Consider the following 19,227-nt stretch of genomic DNA (forward strand, 5'->3'; position numbering starts at 1 on the left):
AGCACTGCCTTTCTTTGTCCTGAGATTCCAGTCAGGTTTAGCTGAGGTATAAAGACAGAGTTATCAGAGAAATACTTGCACAACGTGTAAGACCAGGTTCCTGCCATTGCCAAAGGAATGCACTGCTGGCAAAACCAGGGCTAAACGGAAGGAAATGGGACAGATCTCCCACTGGATCTCCTACAGTAATCTGAGCAGGTTGGTTGAGGGTGTGCTGCCCTCTGTGCTTACAAAGTTCTGCTGAGCAGAAGCCGTAACTGAGGCCTCAGACAAACAAATACTATTATTTCTTCCTCCAGCTTTTAAGATCATCAAGATTATATAGACCCAATAATAATATAGCAGTTTAAAATCCCATATAATTATATTATTGTCTCTGCTGGATTTGCTTTCAAATTAATTCTACTCAATGTTGTGGCAAATTAATTTTGGAAAGTCATTAGTAGCATCAAAGTAATCCCATTGTAAATCAGCTTGTTGCTGCTATATGAGCCAAAACCTCAAAATAATAATAAAAAAAAAATAGTTGTGGAGACATTAGTAACAATAGCTGAAGGGTTAATTAGCCTTTAATTGAGTCGTTACTTGACCAGACAAATTATAATCCTATTCAGTGTGTGCCATTTACACAAGTTTTCCCTGATTTTTTCCTAAGGTAATAGGCCTAGCAGTTAGCTGGCTGCTGCTCCTGCTATGCTTCGGCAGCTGTCATTTTGACATATTTTCTGCTTTCTTTAGAAGAGAGAGGTTGATTGAATGTGAGGAAAGTGGAACTTTGACAGGCTGTCAGAATCCCTTGCAGCACAAACCTACCTGCCAGCTAACTTGTTTCAGGTTTATTTCAAAGAAGGTTTCCAGCACACAAACTTTTATTACTAGCCCAAGAAGGTCTTAAGTAGGTAGCTTCCATTTTCTCAAAAATCTAAATTACAGAATTTTGCCTTCAAATTGGTTTGAATTTCAGAAATTCCACGTACGTCAGGGAAAGCAAAAGCAAGTTCTCTTTCCCCTGTCCATATGCAAAGGCCTAGGTGGATGAAAGACATGCTGTTCTTCAAGTTCTTTCTTTTTTATTTTTGTAGTAATCAGCTATTAGCCCTAAACTATGAGCAGCCTTCTGAAATTCTGAAGTCCGTTCATTAAGTGGTCAGGAGTAAACATGCTGTAAATGATTATTCCTTAATAGGGGCTCAAGCTGGGAGGAGATGCATCTGTTGATGCTAATGGAACCAAGCTGTTATAATTAATAGCAGACAGCTACCCACACAACACAGTCACCTCTTGACTCGTGCTTTCACTACCCAGCCAACCTGCCAGGGCAATCCCCACCGCGTGCTCAGAGCCAGAGGTGGTACTGCTGTCCTCACAGCACCCAGCTAAGGGCTTGGAAAGTCCCTCTGGGTGCTCTTTGCTTTCTGAGGTAGAAATGTGTGTTCCTGAGGCCTTCATCTGCATGGAACAGCTGCTGCCCTCTTGGCTCCTGTCTGAGTCACAGCCTGTGGGTGATGCCAGCATGGGCTGGTGGCCTTGGGCTGATTCAGTGTGTTCTCAGTGTTCTGATTATCTGTTCTTGCAGGTGTGACAGGGCTACTGCTCTACAGGGTTAAATTAGCCCTGGGAAATATTCACACAGTATCTTCTCGGCAGGGGATTTTCATTTCTTTGACCTGGAGTTTTCTGATAAATATGTCTCCACCTAAATCAATAAATACTTGTAGAAATCATTCACTCAATTCACAGATGAGTGGTCTTTATGAAAGCCAAAAGAAAATAGAAATAAAATGATCTAAAGAGACTTCTCATCATACTGATCACACTGAGAATTGTTTTTATATTGTCATTTTCACTTTGTTTGGTGGCTTACATGAAAGAGGTTAGTAACAATATACAATATTTATGCATCTACATTATCAAGTGCCTTTTGAGGCACATCCATAACCTTTTACATGTGCCAGCTTTGGTATTTGCATTTACCTATGTTTGCTGAATGCAAGTTCTTTTGCCAATGTGCAGTCAGTAATAGTGTTACCTATGAAAATCTCTTCTACAGGATGTACAGTGATGAAATCAAACCTTACATTCTACTCTGGCCCATATGATAATGATCATATACCATCTCTTCTGGAACACATATGTGCTGTTCCTGTTGAAGAACTCACAAAGCTGTGTGACTGAAGGGTGTGCCTAGCTAGGTTCTCAGCTACCTAAAAGTCTCTGTCCCTCCTAATGATTTAAAGAGGTTTATGGAACTTTTTAGAACTAAATAGTTACAGAATGGTGTAAAAGACAAAGATTAGTGCAATTTAATTGACTGAGACACAAAGTGAGTTCTATGCCTGACAGATACACTGACGTAAAGGTGACAGCAAACACACACCACGCTTACCAACCCTCACCTTTTGAATCCAGTGGTTTTACAGTACAATTATCCAACTTGTTCCTCACTAAAACACTCGAACTTCCAAAAATGAGCACACGTTATGCAGCACTGCCAGACACTATTAGTCAAACAGGTAAGGCACAGCAATGAGAGGTTTTCCTCAAGACAATTCAGAATGCTTTCAGCAAGTCATCTTGCCTGCCTTACTGCTTTTATCCACAGTCTTTACAATTGTACATAGCAATTAATCACAAATTAAAACACTTGGATTATTCAAACTGTGGTTACCCAGTTAATCACTGGAAAACCAGAAATTACTTAGGAGTCCACTCTGTACTGGGATTCTTTTCCATGCAGACATTAACAGAAAAAGAATGGGAATCTTTGAAGCCTGATAGACAATTATGTGGTTTCCTTGCTTGAAAGGAACAGTTCAGAAGCAAATTGTAGGGATTTCACTGTCAGAATAACTGAGACTTTTTATTTCATCTGGAGTGGAGAGAGTTTGCTGGAAATCTTAATCAGAGCTTTAAGATCTAAAAGTTATGGTTGCTACCTTTAAAAGCTGAACATGGCATTGGAAAGCAAGCTAGAAGTCCTGGCTCTAGCTCCAGTCCAGTTTTTCTATCTGAAAGCAGGAACGTGATGGATTAAATGTTAATGATTATTGTTCACAAAGAACCTCTTAGATTTATGCATGCACAGAATCTGACATTTTAGCCCAATTCGAGATTTCAAATAGTGCTGCTCTACAAAGATTTTATTAGAAAAATTAATAATTAAATTAATCCATGTTTTGCTTTTCCATAGGAAAGATTTTTCCTTTTTGGAGATATATGCTTGTGACATGTAAAAAGTAATTTCTAGAAATAGATTTTCAGAGAACTTTGTTTTCCCTCATATTTATTTACTTATTTGGCTAGTCTTTTATCATTTTTACTTCATAAATTTAAGAGTTAGGCATGTAAAAACCAGATATATACTTTGAACAAGCATACAGTTTGCATTGCACATGAATCTGTGTGTATGCAGAAAACCATGAGCTATTCTGTGTAGAATATTAAAGGCACTACAAGCAGTGTGGTAATCTGTGCAGAGTTTGTTTGAATGCTAATAAATCATGGAATCACTTTGTTTTCTTACCACTGGGACTTGCCATGTAGGAAATATTCACTTCAACACAGAGGAGTACCTTGTACACAATTTTTCATACCTCCTCAAATCATTGGCATTTGGTTAAAGAGCAGACGTCCTCAGTGGCAAAGGAAAAGGAGTTTTCAAAGCACATGCAGCATACTTATCCTCCCATCCCTCAATTTGATGATGATACTACTAATTGTTTAATTTTAATTTTATTACTCTTACAGTCATATCTATAAAAACTTTCTGGTTTTGGCTGAAAAGGACAAATGTTCATGTGGGTGTGAGCACACAAAGTACTCAAGCTTCTGATTGCAAGTTAATTGAAAATTAGATTGGGTATCTGTACATTGCATTGAGATTTATATGTTTAGTTGTATATTAATGCATGTGTTTGTGTATGTAGAAATATACACACACATATTTACAGGTAAATTTGCAAATATGCAAAATATTTATATATGTTTGTGTGTGTGCATTAATATATACATGTATATGCAGATATGGTTTTATTCCTGAAATCATGTACTGTATTCATACTTTTACCAGAATCTTCTCTAAGGCACTTTCTAAACTAAATGCATTTGAGGTAAGGAAGAGGATGGTCCTGCCAGGCAGTGTTTTGAAGTGGAAATGAGAAAGAGCTAATTTTCTTCACAACAGTAGGCACAACCAAAGACCTATCAATATAGTACAGGAGAGGCAGAGGAGGCAGAAACACGCTTTCATGTGAAATTGAAGTTGTCTAAGAATATCACTGTTGAAATCTTTAACATACTCCTCCTCTACAAAAAAAGTGAGGGAAAGTGACAAGCCTATCTTTTTCTTTTCCAGTTCAATGACAAAAATCTTCTTTAAACTGATTTTACTACAGGGTAGCCATCTTACTTTGGAACAAAAAATGCTGTTTGTCACATTGTCCCTCTACACCAAAGCATGAAAACACACAGACAAAACAACCCTCCTGGAAAAAATGTCCATAATTATTGTGGTAAACGACCCTTCTTTCCAGGCCAAGGGCCAGCCTTTTGAAGGTAGGACTATTATTTCTCAATAGAGCAGAAAAAGATTTATAGAACACTCAAGTTGAAAATGCCAGGAGAACATTCTAGGTGGTCAGCACAGAGAACCTGGAGGCAGGTTCACGTCAGCGGCTGCTTCACTGTCCTTTGTGCTTCACCAAGATCTGCTGGGAATTAAATTAGTGCTTTGGAAGGGGAAACACACTGTTCACTGTCCATCTGTGGCAGCACTTCGGCATCACCAGGGGCTGGAAGACCCGTGTCAAGTGCGAGGCTGAAACAGTACAGTGGTATTTTCCAGCACAGTTTGTCCCTATTGGTAATGAAAGGAATTATTTTCCTTTTTGAATTGAAGAGAATAAGCTAGAGAGAACAGGGATTAAAATGTGCATCTTTGGTAACAAAGTGAACACATTTACATACCTCACTTATACACACCTATGAGCATCTACGTGATGGTATCTGTATGTTTGCAAAAGGAGATTAATTTGAAAGTGTAGAAGAAACAACTTTTTATAGCATTTCTTGTGGAGAAATCATTCTGGTGATGATTCTAATCACAATAATCCTCTTTCACATATTTCATTTGTTCATCCCGAATGAGGGACTGGTTGAATTCTAAGGCCATTTCAGATTTGACAGTGTGCCACAGAGTAGAGGAAAACAAGCAGCAAAGCCAAGGAAGCACACTTGTCATCCCTCCCCTCACAGGAAAGATTGTAAACTTGGTTTCTCTTTCCTCATGGCCAATTTTCATGTTCTGTGCAGAACTCTCATACTGGTGGTGTATTTCAGTTTTCTCCAAGCACATACTGTGCTATTGTAATCCTAATTACACGCATTTTCAGTAAAATACCAAATTGTTAATTTTCTTAATTAGCTTTGATATTTTAGCTTCCACGTCAATCTTTCAATCTTTCATGCATATTTCAGTTTGGAAGTAATGTAGATCTATATTGCATATACATAAAACAATGTGTCTTTTTTTAATTTTTTGCTTGTTTCGTACTTAGAAGTGAACTTTTCGTTTAAATGATGCAAGCCTGATTTTCCTTTTTTTCACTTTTCTTTCTTTCTTAATGTTTACTAAGGAATAATTATTCTTTCCAGAGTTGTTATAGGAATAATTACAATAATGATTGAAATTATGAGTTGTGGTACAATGGTGTGAATGATACTTAGAGACTGTTACTCATTCACCTGGTTCAAGTTATTGATAATACTTATATAATAATTCTGACCTATATTCTCAATAAACTTTCGCAACTTTTTACTTTGAATCTTGACTCCCATAAGAGGAAGCATTTCACTAACACAGTAGTGTTGTCTGGAACAAAAAACAAAAAACAAACAAACCCAAACAAAACAAACAAACAAAAACAACTTAAAAAAATCTCCTGAGCGTTGTGACCTCAGCCCAAGCAGGCAGTGGGTTACTGAAATCTTTTTGTTTATGGTGTATCTGAAAGGCTTTACAGGAGCTCCTTAACTGTGGGTATTAAGGTCTACTTGCTTGTCGTGTTGGCACTGCTTTGAGGTAGATATGTAGACTTTTCTTTATGCCAAATGAGCAGAATACTCAGGAGTGAGAGAATAGAAATTCTTTCAGTCATCTATCAAATAATATCATGGCTTATATCTATTTTTTGCTGTATGAAACATGTTTATAAGCTTCCCATTGTACACAGGTACACAAAATAAACAAAAACTCTTTATTTAAAACCAAAACAAAACAACACATTTGTATTAAAGAATGCATTTGTATTTGTTTCTACCAACTGATAGCATCTGGGTATTTTCTTTCAACTCCCCAAAATTAAGATGTTAGACCTTTATTATATCCATCCCTTAGGCAGACAGAGCAGCCCTAGCTCACAGAGCTGCTGCTTTTACAGAAGCTATTCCATAGTTCCATAATCCTGCCCTGGAGAGTGTCAGTGTAAATCTAGATTGGGAGGTGACAGCACAATGATGAGAAATAATAATCTACTTCTCTATTTTTTTAACTACCAAAAGAGCAGAGATTTGTGTATTCCTGGTCAGTTGAGTTGCAGTGAAGATGTTTGTATTCTGCTGGTGGCTTGTCAAGCCATGTGATTTAATTTCTTCCCCAGAGACTTATCTTCAAAAGTTTAATAATATTTTTATCAGAGACTTTATGTTATGATGTTGATGATAATAATAGTAAACCAAAAGAGATGTGAGGCATAATGGGTTAATGCTTCTTAAGCATAGAGAAGGTCATAAAAGGAGAACACTGGAAATGTAAAGTACAAAATTGTTTTGTTGTATTATTGTTATTATTATCTTAAACTAAGATAAGCACAATATATATATGAGGCATGGAATTCTGTGTGAGGTGGCATTTTTACAGCACATTTTTACAGTATGTTCCTTACACAGAAATTCTCACATTCTATGTGTTCTTACACTTATGTCCTTAACCTGTAAAATATTTAATTCCTGGGTAGTTCATTAATACATACAAATATTATGTTTTCATATTGGTCCCAGATTTGTTATATTGCAAAATCGTGCCATCCTGGAATAAAACTCATAGTTTCTGCTTAAGATAAGCATGGCAAAACCAGTTGTGTTTCAAATTTCTTTGTGGGAAAAAAAAAGAAAGAGTTCAGTGCAACTCACTGAATCATAGCTGCATTAGCCACTTCCTGAATGACAAATTCAACCAAAATATTTTAGTGAAATATTTTAGCACATATACAGCATCGATATTTTGATACACTAGCTTTATTCATTAGCCTGCCTTAATAAAATAACCATCCTCAGCAATTTTTTCTCATTAAACATGGCCAGGAAATTTCTGAAGGAAACAGTACTTTGTTTTCCATTGCTTGTGTTAAGCAAATAAAGTAGAAGTGATAGCTAGATAGCTAGATAGATAGATGGTGACCCATATTGTCAGCTACTATTTGAGTCCTGGGTGGAGGGGAGCACCTTTTGCAATGTGTCATTTACTGAGGATTTTATAAAAACAGAAGTGTCACTACCTGAGTTCACATTAGGAAACTCAACCTGTCAAGTGCTTGATTTTTACAAAACTCTCCTTTTGCCCTACAACCTGCATTTTCATGGGGCTTTATATTACTTTTTCAATCAATAAAGCTTGAGAGCAGTGCCTCCTTGTTGAGATCTAAGGTTAAGTTCCACACACTTTTTCTAAACAGAATTCTACAAAAGGCTCCCTGAGGACAGCTATTGATTAGGGCTGTGATGTTCATCTCTGTTACGTGGCATCGAGGGGACAAGTGTGCTAAACACCTGCAAGTGCAGCCAGGGAGGTATCCTAAGGGGAAGGGCAGCACCTGGAAATGGTGAACTCCCAGCAACAGAAAGTGAGGTAAGAAACTTGTCTCCTGTTAGGAACAGCGGGAATGGTGTAGAGTTAAAGAAGAGGAAATGAAAGAAAAAGTTGTTGAGTTCGTTGTTGGGTAAGTAGTTACTGCAGCAGTGACAAAGCATGTGATGGAGCAGCAGACTGCAGAGCACAAGTGGAGCAAATGCAGCTGCAGCTGCGGGGATGGCGTGTGGCTGCTCGGCTGTGGGACCACGGCTGTGCTGTGTGACACTGGAGCAGGTTCACAACTCTCCCCCTTTTGCTTTGGTCATCATATAATGGGGTTTTGATTCACATTATCAGTGCCACTCTGCCAAATGCTGTTAGAGGAGTATTTTCCTAGATATCATTGGTTGCCTGGACTCTGAACTATACACTTCTTGTCTGATCAAAGAGCCCACCAATGTATAGGCTTCTGAGCAACTGCCCAAAAAGACAGAAGAAAACAAAACACTAGGAAGGTCAGGAATCAGTGGGTCTTCCCTAATCACTTCTGCTCCTTTGGCCATGGCTGGAGGACAAAGGATGTACAGCTGCCAATTTCTGTACATTAACTGTACTATATATACTGTGTTTCATTTTTACCTTGTTGGAATCTCTGGGAAAAGCTGACGGGATTATAAAATGGAAAAGCAAAGATTACGCACACCCTGAATAATCAAATGGCTGGGTGTAGATTGCACTTTTAAATTTTCACCATATAAGTCTGTTTTAGAAAAAATATACAAGCTAGAAAAAGTGAAGCAGTCCCCAACTACTCATGTGCCAAATATGTTCTTTTTTTTTCTTTTTTTGCTTTGCTTTTGTAGCACTACACTAAGCACTTAAATTAACTTCAGTAAAAAACCTGCTGTCTTTCCCTCCTAAATACACTTCTTTTCCAAAAGCTAAAATGAGAAAATGCATGTGGATAAAGAGACAGAGTAAGAAAAAAATCCCAAGGAGATCTTCACCCTGTAGTCTTTGATATTGCAGCCCAGCATGTTAACATTAGGCCACTGCATCACATGGTGCAGAAGTGTGAGTTTAAAGGCCAGTGAACTCTGCAGATTTTCCAGTCTTTCACAGTACAGAAGCACCTGTACTAAATATATTTGTGTTTATGATTCAATAGCCATCACAGGGTTCTTAATGACTGACCTGTGGTACCTGAGCTACTCAGTGGAAATGCAGTGGGGGCAATAATTTTGTTTGCCTTTACATTGAACAGACATCTATGCTGAAGGATGGACAGACTTTGAGTTTTGTGACAAATAATTTCAAATATACACCATTTTTCTGAGGAGAGCACCTCAAAACCTGGCTGAAAAGTCTGGATTCTGTTTCTCCAGGCTGGTGAAAGAATGGCTTTGAGTAAGTGTAAGTGCCAACATTCAAATTAGAATGTTCATAATATAACTCTGTTTATCTCTGACTTTTTGTTCTCTGTAAATGGACGATGACTATGTTGGGAGCACTGCAAAATACATTGTGTGTGCATGTATCTATGTAAAGCACATGAATGCATTTCCATTTTTCTCACAAGCATTTTTTTTTGGGAAATATTTTGCATATTCAATCACCTCTATCTTTACAATAACATCAGCAATGTGCTACAAAGACACTTCAGGGAAGGGAAAGTAGATTGTTAATACCGGTGTATCACCTGCCATCTGGACACACTTAACACATGGTGAGATGTAAAGATTCAGCCATTTGTGGAATTTGATCCCAGAGCTCACTTTCAATCAGGTAAAGTCATGTCTAGGCAGGCACAGATGTTGTATGTACATTATGTAGTTCATTTAATTTATTGCCTACTTGTCTTAGAATAAGGCTGTGCTGGGATTAGTGCAGAGCAGTGCTCTGCTAGGTGAACTGGTGACATTCTAGTTCAAAGGAGGGTGATCCGTGCCATCCCCAGTGCATGGCAGCATGTATAGAACAGCTTCAGCAAGGTGATATACTCCCACTGATCATGGTCACAGGAATGCTATGGAACAGGGATTTTGCTTATCATCTACCCATTTTGTGCATTGTCCTAAAAAAATCCACAGTAGTGTCATCAGACTTTTCCACAAGATAAATACAGCAATTCAGGTGATTCTTCCTGTGTATTGCAGACCAGTGTTGATATTTCAAATTCCTTCTGCCCATATCCTGCCTGTAGGCCCAGGGTGCACACCCTTTTCCTTTACTAGCTTTAGCAGGTATAGTCCTGAACATGTAGATGGAATTCTGTGTAACATGCACAGCTTTAACAGGTAGACGGTGGAAGAGTGCTGTAAAAAATCCAAAATCTAAGTACCTTCTAAGGTCTTTAGTGGAACAGTTTCTTTTATTTATATGAATACTTACATTTATGGAGGCAGCCATATTTAAAACACTCAAATTCCTCTGCAAATTCACTACATCCTCAAATGTATTTACTTGGGTCTTTCCCCTACTCAGAAATACCCACATTCTTTATTGTTTTTTCTTTGAGTAAAAATGTAACTCTTCTCCAAGTATGTTGTCTTTACAGATCTCTATTCTTGGAATACACATTCAGTTAGCAAAACGACCAGTGACATAGATTATAATGATATTGCCAGGCACCCTGACTGGTTCATAGGTGTCCCTTTGTGATACACATACTGCAGCACGTGTCACTGTTGAGCAGAGCAACTGTTTGTGTAGCAGTTCCTGTGCTCTGTCCTGAGCCTGTGTATTCTCTGTCAACACCATAATGCTCCACTTACAATTCACATGTGCAGGAAGATACTGGCTAGGAAAAGTGGAAGGATGTATTTTGGAAATGTCAATGCTGACCATTAACCTCCAGCTGCAGGATTAGGGTTGCACACTACGGGGTCATGGAATGAGAGCTGCGCTCATGCAGTAGTGACAGAGGAAAAGCAGGGAGGAAGCTCCCTGTCTCTGCAGGTGGAAGAGGGACGGTAGGAGAACTGCAAAAGGCTGGCAGAGGTAGACCAGTCAGTTTCTCCTCTCCATTGGCAGATGGCAGTAAAACATTTCAGTCAGTGCTGTCCACGCCCAATCTGGTTTTGTTCTAAGGGAGCTGAAATCCTCCCGAGCCCACCATCTGTCACCCACCCTGCCATACGCATGAGGAGGTAGGCATGTACATCCTCCAGGGAAAGATGGTGGCATCCATTTCCAGAACAGGGCTGCTATTCACCACAACTGGAGATACTGAAATGTGCTAAAAATTCAGTGTTCCCCATCTACACATAGCATCTCTGCTGTACATCCTGTAGCTCAGGAAAGAGAGCTGTCTACTGCTTGGCCATTTCATTGATCCCCAAAGGCTGGATGTTGTCTGGAATATGCCACTCAAAAGTTGACATTTAAAGTGTAAATTTAGCATTTGTCAAAATTTGCAGTCTGTATGTGATATCTTCCCTAGGAATATATTACTCTTACAAAATTTTTACCTAATGCCAAAATACCCTTGGTTACCTCTAACAATAGCAAGCTTATCTTCCTTTCTATTTCTGAAGCTGTAGAAGGCCTTCACGAGTCTCTGCACAATAGTAGCATTGCACATCCTTATTTCCCTGTTGAAGATGACATTCCTTTTTCTTGCCTTTGTTACAGATTCAGGCTGCCTTTCATATATTAGAAGCTCTGTAAACAAGGCAAGTGGTAGAGAGTTTTGTGCATTACACATTAAGATGTAGATGAGGTCAATAGCAAATGAAACAAGAGTTTGAAAGGTGTAATGGGGAAACAAGTTTCAAATATTACTTGGAGTGATGCTGGCTGATTGACAGTCAGCCACCAGGAAAAAAAACATCGTCTCTCAAACTCCTAGAAAATTAATGTATTTGTCCTTTTTCATACTTGTTTCAGATTTCATGGCTACCCATGCTGTCTTGCCCCACAGGATATTAAATAATAACAGTCTTCAGACAGCAAAGAGAAGAACTAATTGTCATTATTCTTCTACTTCACCACTGCTGCTGTAATTGGAAGTTATCTCCTTATAATTGCATCTGTAGTGAATAGTAATTATAATTCTTATCATTAGCTTTTTCTTTTAATTAGTTTTTCCCCTTATAAAATAATACTTTGTACTAGTTTTTGTCTGACTTAAGGACACAAAGATGGTCATTTTATTGGCACTGTTGTCACTGTGTTGTTAATTGCAAAGGTGGATTTTGCACAGCTCACAGTAAACCTGTGACATGAGCAGTAAAATGGAGTCAGGGAACAGCTGGAGAACATGAGCTGTGAATAGGAGAGCAGAGCTTTCATTTTAATCCTTCCTTAGTCTGTACATAGAGTGCTGAACATAGGGGCTGAGCGTTACTACTGAGTAGAGCTTTGAAATTAATTTAGATCAGCCTGAATCACTTAAAAGAACCAAAAAAGCAAGCTTGCCAGCTCTTACTCAAATCAAACAGATATGCTTTTTAAAACCCATATTTTTACATCAGCTTTTTGGCATATTTAAGAATGGGAGCAATCATTTTATCAACAGGGTGTAACCTATACAGAGTGAGCGCGGTGAAAAGATTCCCAAGCTCTCTCTGGAGTGTTTTGTCCCAGACAAGAGTAAAAGTCTCATCTCTTTTCCAGTAGCTCCATTTTGTTACCCAAGAATGTTAATTTCATTTTTAAAATATTAATATTCTAGAATTATACAGCATGATGCAGAGAGGTTGACTATGAAGTTTTATGAGCTTCCCTTCCTTATATATCATATAAGCATAAAGCTCTTATGAGTCTGCTCACAAACTGAGCAAATGCTGATAGCTTTAGCAAATAATAAAACATATTTTGACTGCCAATTTTAAATTTAATTTGAGCTGTAAATATTCATTAAATACTATATTACTGTATGTTTGTATGTTACCAGTATATTTTATAACATTCATTTGCAGCTCTAAACAGCAGTGTAAGATTGGGCTTGCAGCACCCAGTTGAGTGAATGCTGGTAATTTTGTAAATCATTTTTCTGATCTAATTTTTAGACTAGGCAGTAAGAGTATCTGTAGCTGAAAACATATGGTGAAAGGGTCTGCAGTGAACAATAAGCTCCATAAGCACATTCCATATAGACTGTGATTGACAATACTTGCAGAATCTAGTCCCACCGTACTTCCTGCTATATTGTTGCTCACACTAAGGCTGCTATATGTGGGCTTTTCATCCTTTTTGTTAACCATCACTTTGAATCTGATGTGCTAGAAATCTTTCCTTCTCCTCTTTTTTTCCGCTTAGACTTAGTATTGTGCACATTCTTAAGACTTTGAAAATCCTAATTTTCGTCTGACACATATCTTCCCCCAGCTCCAAAATTTGGCATTATAATTTGATCAAAACTTCTTTTTATTAGCAGGGTGCACTATATATAGATAGAACATGTGTTTGACATTTTTATAGCAAAACACAGACCATGTGTGTAGAAAATTGCATTATGAGTCAACTTACCTGTTTGTTTACTTCTATTTTTTCCTTGAAAACGTAAAAGAATTGACAGATGCAGAAGTTTAATTAAGAGGAAGCTATTTTGGCTTTCTGTTCATAAAAGAGAAAAATACATGAGACTGCAAAACTTCTCTTGTCTTCCTTTGCTTTTTGAATTGGTGTGATTTAACCCTTATGTGAAAACTCTCTTTATCTCCAAATCCCTATTTATACATATAGAGATAAGTTTCCACTTGTCGGAGGAAATCTTGTGTGCCAAGATGCAGCCTTTAGGGAAGTTTTAACAATGAGTTATAAAGCCCCAAGGAACAAGGATTTTTAACAGAAATGCTGACACAGTCTTAACTAAAGTGGTGCAAAAAGGCAAGGATACAATATAATTAAAACAACAGAAGCCCAGTACTGCTGTCTGTCAGTATCTGAGCAGGTCTCCTTGACAAGTTCTCTGATTTTTAGCTTTACAGCTTTAACAGCATCAACTGGGTTTTTTTGAGGGTGGTTTGTTGATTTGTTTTGTGGTTTTAGGTTTTTTTTTTTTTTTTCTTTTAGCAGATGTATTAGAAGAGTTTTATAAAACTGCAGCAGAAGGCAAAACAGTAGTGAAATGATTGAAGATATGCATTTGAATCAGTTTGGTTTATAGGGATTACATAGACTATATGAAAATCCATGAAGGTCATAATGACATTTATGTCATTCTAAAACTGATGTGTGCTGCCTTTTATTCCCTTTGTACACTGAACAATAAACAATTTTAAATGTACTGTTGAATTAAAAAGTAGTTGTCTTCAGCTTTTAGTGCAAAACAAACTTCTAAGGAAGTTTCAAAATTTACACCTTTTGGAGCTAAATAGCATTTTCAACTATGCTGCAATTTCACCAGAATTAAAACCAAGTATCTACTCCAGCAAATTAGTTAATGTATAGTTTCTACAAGCAAACATTTAGGGGGGAGTTTTAAGGATTTTTAAAAAAAATGTTGAAGACTCCCTTTTGCTGTCATTACTGACTGTAGTCTGAGAGTCAGAAAAAGAAGTATCTTCCAGTCCATCCATGCCATCTACAAGCTTTCCCTTTAAAAGTATGACTTTTAAAAAATTAATTTGTTATAAGCAGATCCATATTAAAAATTCATACATATATAATAAACAAATGCTACATTATCATTTTCAGTAGGTATCTGATTTCTAGTAGTCAAACACCTTGTCACGGGAGCGCCAAAATCAAATGTGTTGTATTCCTAAATTGCCAAAATAAGAGCATACTCAATTTTAGCATTCACATGATCCATGGCTTTTGTGTTCTGCGTTTAAACTTTCTGCCTCCTCCATCATTTTTCAGCTAGAAACAGAGGGGAGAAAATAAAGCTGATATTCATAGATTTACAGCTCAAGGAACTGTGGACAACAGTGAAAATATACAAGTAGTACCTTATTAACTGAGCACGTTTCACAAAGCATTTTGTCATATGTGTTAATTTATGCTTACGTGCTCTTTTGATTCTGTCTAACTAGTTATTTTTTATAAACATTCATTTTCGTATTTTTTAATTACAGATACATTTTAATAGATATAGTTTGCTCTTAATCCTTGTTCTTTAAATAAGTGGAAGTTGAGGTTTACAGCTCTTGCTTAACCCATGGCCTTTGTGCTGTGTGCCTGTGGCCAGCACTGACCAGCAGCCTTAAAAAAGTCCAGCTTGGCAGATATCAGTAATTGTGCTTCATTTCAAATATTATGATGGCACCAGTTGAGTCTGAAGGTCCAAATAAATATAAAGTTTTTGCATGGTTTGATGAAGTGAAAAATACACCCTTTGACCCTTATTGCTTTGAGTTGTCCTTGCAGATCCAGAGCAATATTTGACTCAAAGGCCTGGTCGTGGCTACCAGAGGAACAAGGCGTAAGTGACACAAAATACCAGTTTTGAGTTACCCTCACCTGTTTAACTCAATTGTAAAGCTATGCCTACAAAATAGCTCCTTTGCTGGGGAAGGGAGAGAAAAGAGTAATTACTCCTGCATCAAAATGACTGAAAATCAAGACAAAGTTACGAGAATCATATTGCTCATGCTGTTTGCCTTAATGCTAATAAAATCATTTTGGTAGTTTTCCCACAATTAGGAGACTTTTCTAAAATACATTCCTAAATGCTTATATAAAAGAAGCATGCACAGCATGGAATATTTTTATTAAACATTTTTTGACTTCAAAGCTTTTAATTTTTACATAATTTCACCAGCAGAAGAAATTTTTTTCAAAACCTCCCTCTGAACAGTGTTTGGGTCTCTTAAAATACAGCAGTTGGAGTGGATCAGCAGTTGGTAAAATTAATCTAAAGTAACTGTTTATTCAGTATGGCTCCAATGTAATCCTACAGCTTTGAAGAATTTCAAAACCTCACAATATATAATTATATTTGAAGAATTTAATGAGTATGAAGACATTAATGAGTAGGGGGGAAAATGTTATCAGTAAAATTCCTAACCCACAGATGGTGCAGCTGGAATGGGGATCGATCGGCAGAGGTCAAATCTCACTTGTAAATTGTGTCCCAGATTACATAAGGAATCACTAGACATTTGAAAACTAGACAGAATTCCGGGATTCAAGAGTTCATATTCCTATTTTAGGCTTTATGGGAGCCTATTATACACAAGCAAAATGATACATGGCCAGATACTTTAATAAAAGTCATAAAGAGCATTCCTAAGGAGGTTTTGACATTTTTCAGATATTTTGTTTACCCAGGAGAATTTTACTAGTTACATCCACATGTTGCTGCTAGAATAACACCCTTTTAAACACTCATACTGTGGTATAATAGCATTTTTCTCTCGCTTAGCTCATAGCATTTTCCCAGGACTCAAAAAAAAAAAAAAAAATGTGCAAAGCAAATGTGGAACCTTGTTTTCAGAAAATATATTGATTTAAACCTACATATCAGGTTACATGGAAATTTCTGCTGTGAAATAGGAGCTCACATCAAATTTGGAACATGTCAGAGTATGGACTGATGTTAAGGCTGATATTAAGACTGATGTATCGTAGAATGGATTGGTCCCAGAATACTGACACTTGAGACAGAATTAGATACTCAGACTGTGACTTTTGTCTTCACACCATGGCATTATGTTATGCAGCTGCATCAGTGACCGTAAAGATCTAGTTTTGAAATGAAAAGCAACTGGTTTTCTGTATCTGGGTGTTCTAATTCAATGGAACATTGTGTTTGAGACAGCCTAGTTGCTGCTAGATGTATTCTCTTCCCAAAAGAGATTTCAGAAGAAGCAGTGCTCATACAATGGAGAAGAAGATTCATTTTGGTAAGGGTTAGATAATGGTACCTAAAAAAACAGGGTTTGTCTTACCTACCACTGCTGTCCAAGATATATTGTGAAGTGTTCACTTTCCTGGCACTGAAATATCTAGGGATTTGTGTGTTTCTCAAAGCAAAAATCTGTTTATCTGTGTTTTTATCCAGCACGGCTTGTAAATGTTCTCCTCAAATCTTTGACAAGAGTTCATGAATTAAGAAGGTGGAATGGGAGTCAAGGTAGGGCAGGAGGAAGATCTGGGGATGATGGAATCCAACAGACAATGACACTCAGCAAAGGAGATGGGTTTTCCGAGGAAATAGAAACAAAATCAAGGACTTCTACTGCACTGCACTTCTGAAGATAAGGACCTATTTGTTATAAATAGAAAGTGCTTCCTTGGCACCGTGGTGGCTCAGAAAGTGCAGCCACTAAACTAGACAGAAAGCATTTCTCATATTTAAGAAAAAGAGAGCAGGCTGTAAGGCACCATTCTGAATACCCCACTGCTTAATAGCAAAGTAGAACAGAAAATGGTAAAGATGGGAGAAAAAATGAGAAATTGATGAAGGTTTTTCTACGTGTACATTGGAACAGATTAAGTTATGTTTTCAGGGACAGGGAAAACTGGAACACTTTTGTTCTCAATCCTCTTCGTTTTGGTTTGGTTTTACTTCTTTGCACGTATGTTGATAGTCTTTCACTGCATTTTTTGTTCATAATACTTGTGTTACCATGATAGCTTAAACTATCTTCACAGAAGTTTGTATTTGTACAAGGTCACTGACCAAGGACAAGGAAAAACTATTAAAGGAGTGAAGAAAAGGAGAGAAAAAAAGACTCTGAAGGCTTTGGAAGAGCTGTTACATTTCATAAAGATAAAAAAAAGTCCCTCAATAATCATTTGCCAAATGATCTTAAATTATCATAACATGCTGAGCAGATTGTGTGCCTAAATACTGTACATGTATTGCTGGATAAATCAGGTGCATTTAAAATCCCTAAGTATAATGAACTTCATTTTTTATCATAAATGCCTTTTTATCATAAATCTGCCCACTGTGACTGGTAAGGGGGACCCAAAGAGTCAAATAGGAAATGTTTCATTTCTATTGCACAAAGAGCAGGTGAGCCACAACTATTTCAGGTGGGGTATTCTCTGCTGCTGCTTGAAGATATTACGGCATTAATGCATCTTCTCGGGGCAGCTGGCTGGTATACATGAATCCAGCTATTGAAAACTGTGTCAAAAGTGTGCTTTTATATATCCTCACCAAGAAAAATACCCCAAATACCCCATGATATCTTACAATTATGCACTTCAGAGGCATTTACAGCCTAAAAAGAAATGATGAGACTATTTTCTGTTTTAAATGCTCTTGGATGATTGCAATTCCGCATAACTTGGTCTTATCCCACAGTTTCTTAGGTTTTCTACGAAGAATTAAATACAGGATCACCCAAGGCCTTTACAGGGTCACCCAAGGGGTAAATGTGTTGACACTGATGTGACACACAGCCCCCAAAGTGGTGCAGGGGCAGTGCTCTCCCCACTGTAGCAGGCAGCTCAAAATAATACCTCAGTAAGAAGAAAACTCTGACATTTAGTCCCAAATAAATACAACATGGATCTCTTTTGTCTTTGTGAACCATGCTGACTCAAATCTCATTGAACAACTGTGTGCGTGTGGCAATAGTCTGTAATGGTTTTGACTCTTACGTGAATGGACACAAATGGATTCTCAGAAAATTTCCTTGGGGTGAAGTTTCTGCCAGGCACTGTCAAGTTGGATATAATTATGGGAATTATAATAAAAATATTTTTCTGGTTGAAAAATTAGACCAACATGATGATGAAGTTTTTCATGATCATCAATAATGCAAAGTAATCAGTGTGATGTTTTGTTTTGCCACCTGGTAATTTTAAGAAGATCCCATTTACCATGGAAGTGACCTATAGAAACAAAAGAAATAGAATTTTATAGAATTTTAACTACATGACATTAAAAAAAATTATTCAAAGGGTTCAGAATTGAATGGAAAATATAAACTTCTTCTCTAAATTAATGGATTTCTCTTATGAAACCCTAAAGATGCAGAAAGAAGACAACTGTTTTGGTTGTAAGTAGGTCTGGTTCACATTGCTTTATAGTGGTTTGGACACATTGGGAGATCCTGATCCACCTGACTCCAACAGCTTTTTGTGTTCTTTACTACAGGGGTTCCAATTTATTCTTCCGCTTGAGTCAATATGAAGTCAGAAATCCAAATGTTTCACTGGGTATAAATGATGGTGGCTGTCAGGATGGGCTCTATTACCATTACAAGTAAGAGTAAATCAGAGCAGTCCCAAGGATGTCATAATTTATGCTGGTGACATTTACATTAGGTGGCTGGGGATTATCATATACCAAAAAGTCACATTTTCCCCCAGTTTACATCACGTTAATCATAGCTTAGCTAAACATAAAGATCCAGCTTCAGGTTCAGTTGCATGTCATATCAGCTACCAAACATAAACTCAAAATCAGTTGCTATGGCTTCAAGCATTGCCTGTTCATCTGTGTTCAAATACTCAGATTCAAGAAAAGGGTT

This window comes from Corvus moneduloides, chromosome 15 (genome assembly GCF_009650955.1).
Source record: "Corvus moneduloides isolate bCorMon1 chromosome 15, bCorMon1.pri, whole genome shotgun sequence".
Taxonomy (NCBI): Eukaryota; Metazoa; Chordata; class Aves; order Passeriformes; family Corvidae; genus Corvus; species Corvus moneduloides.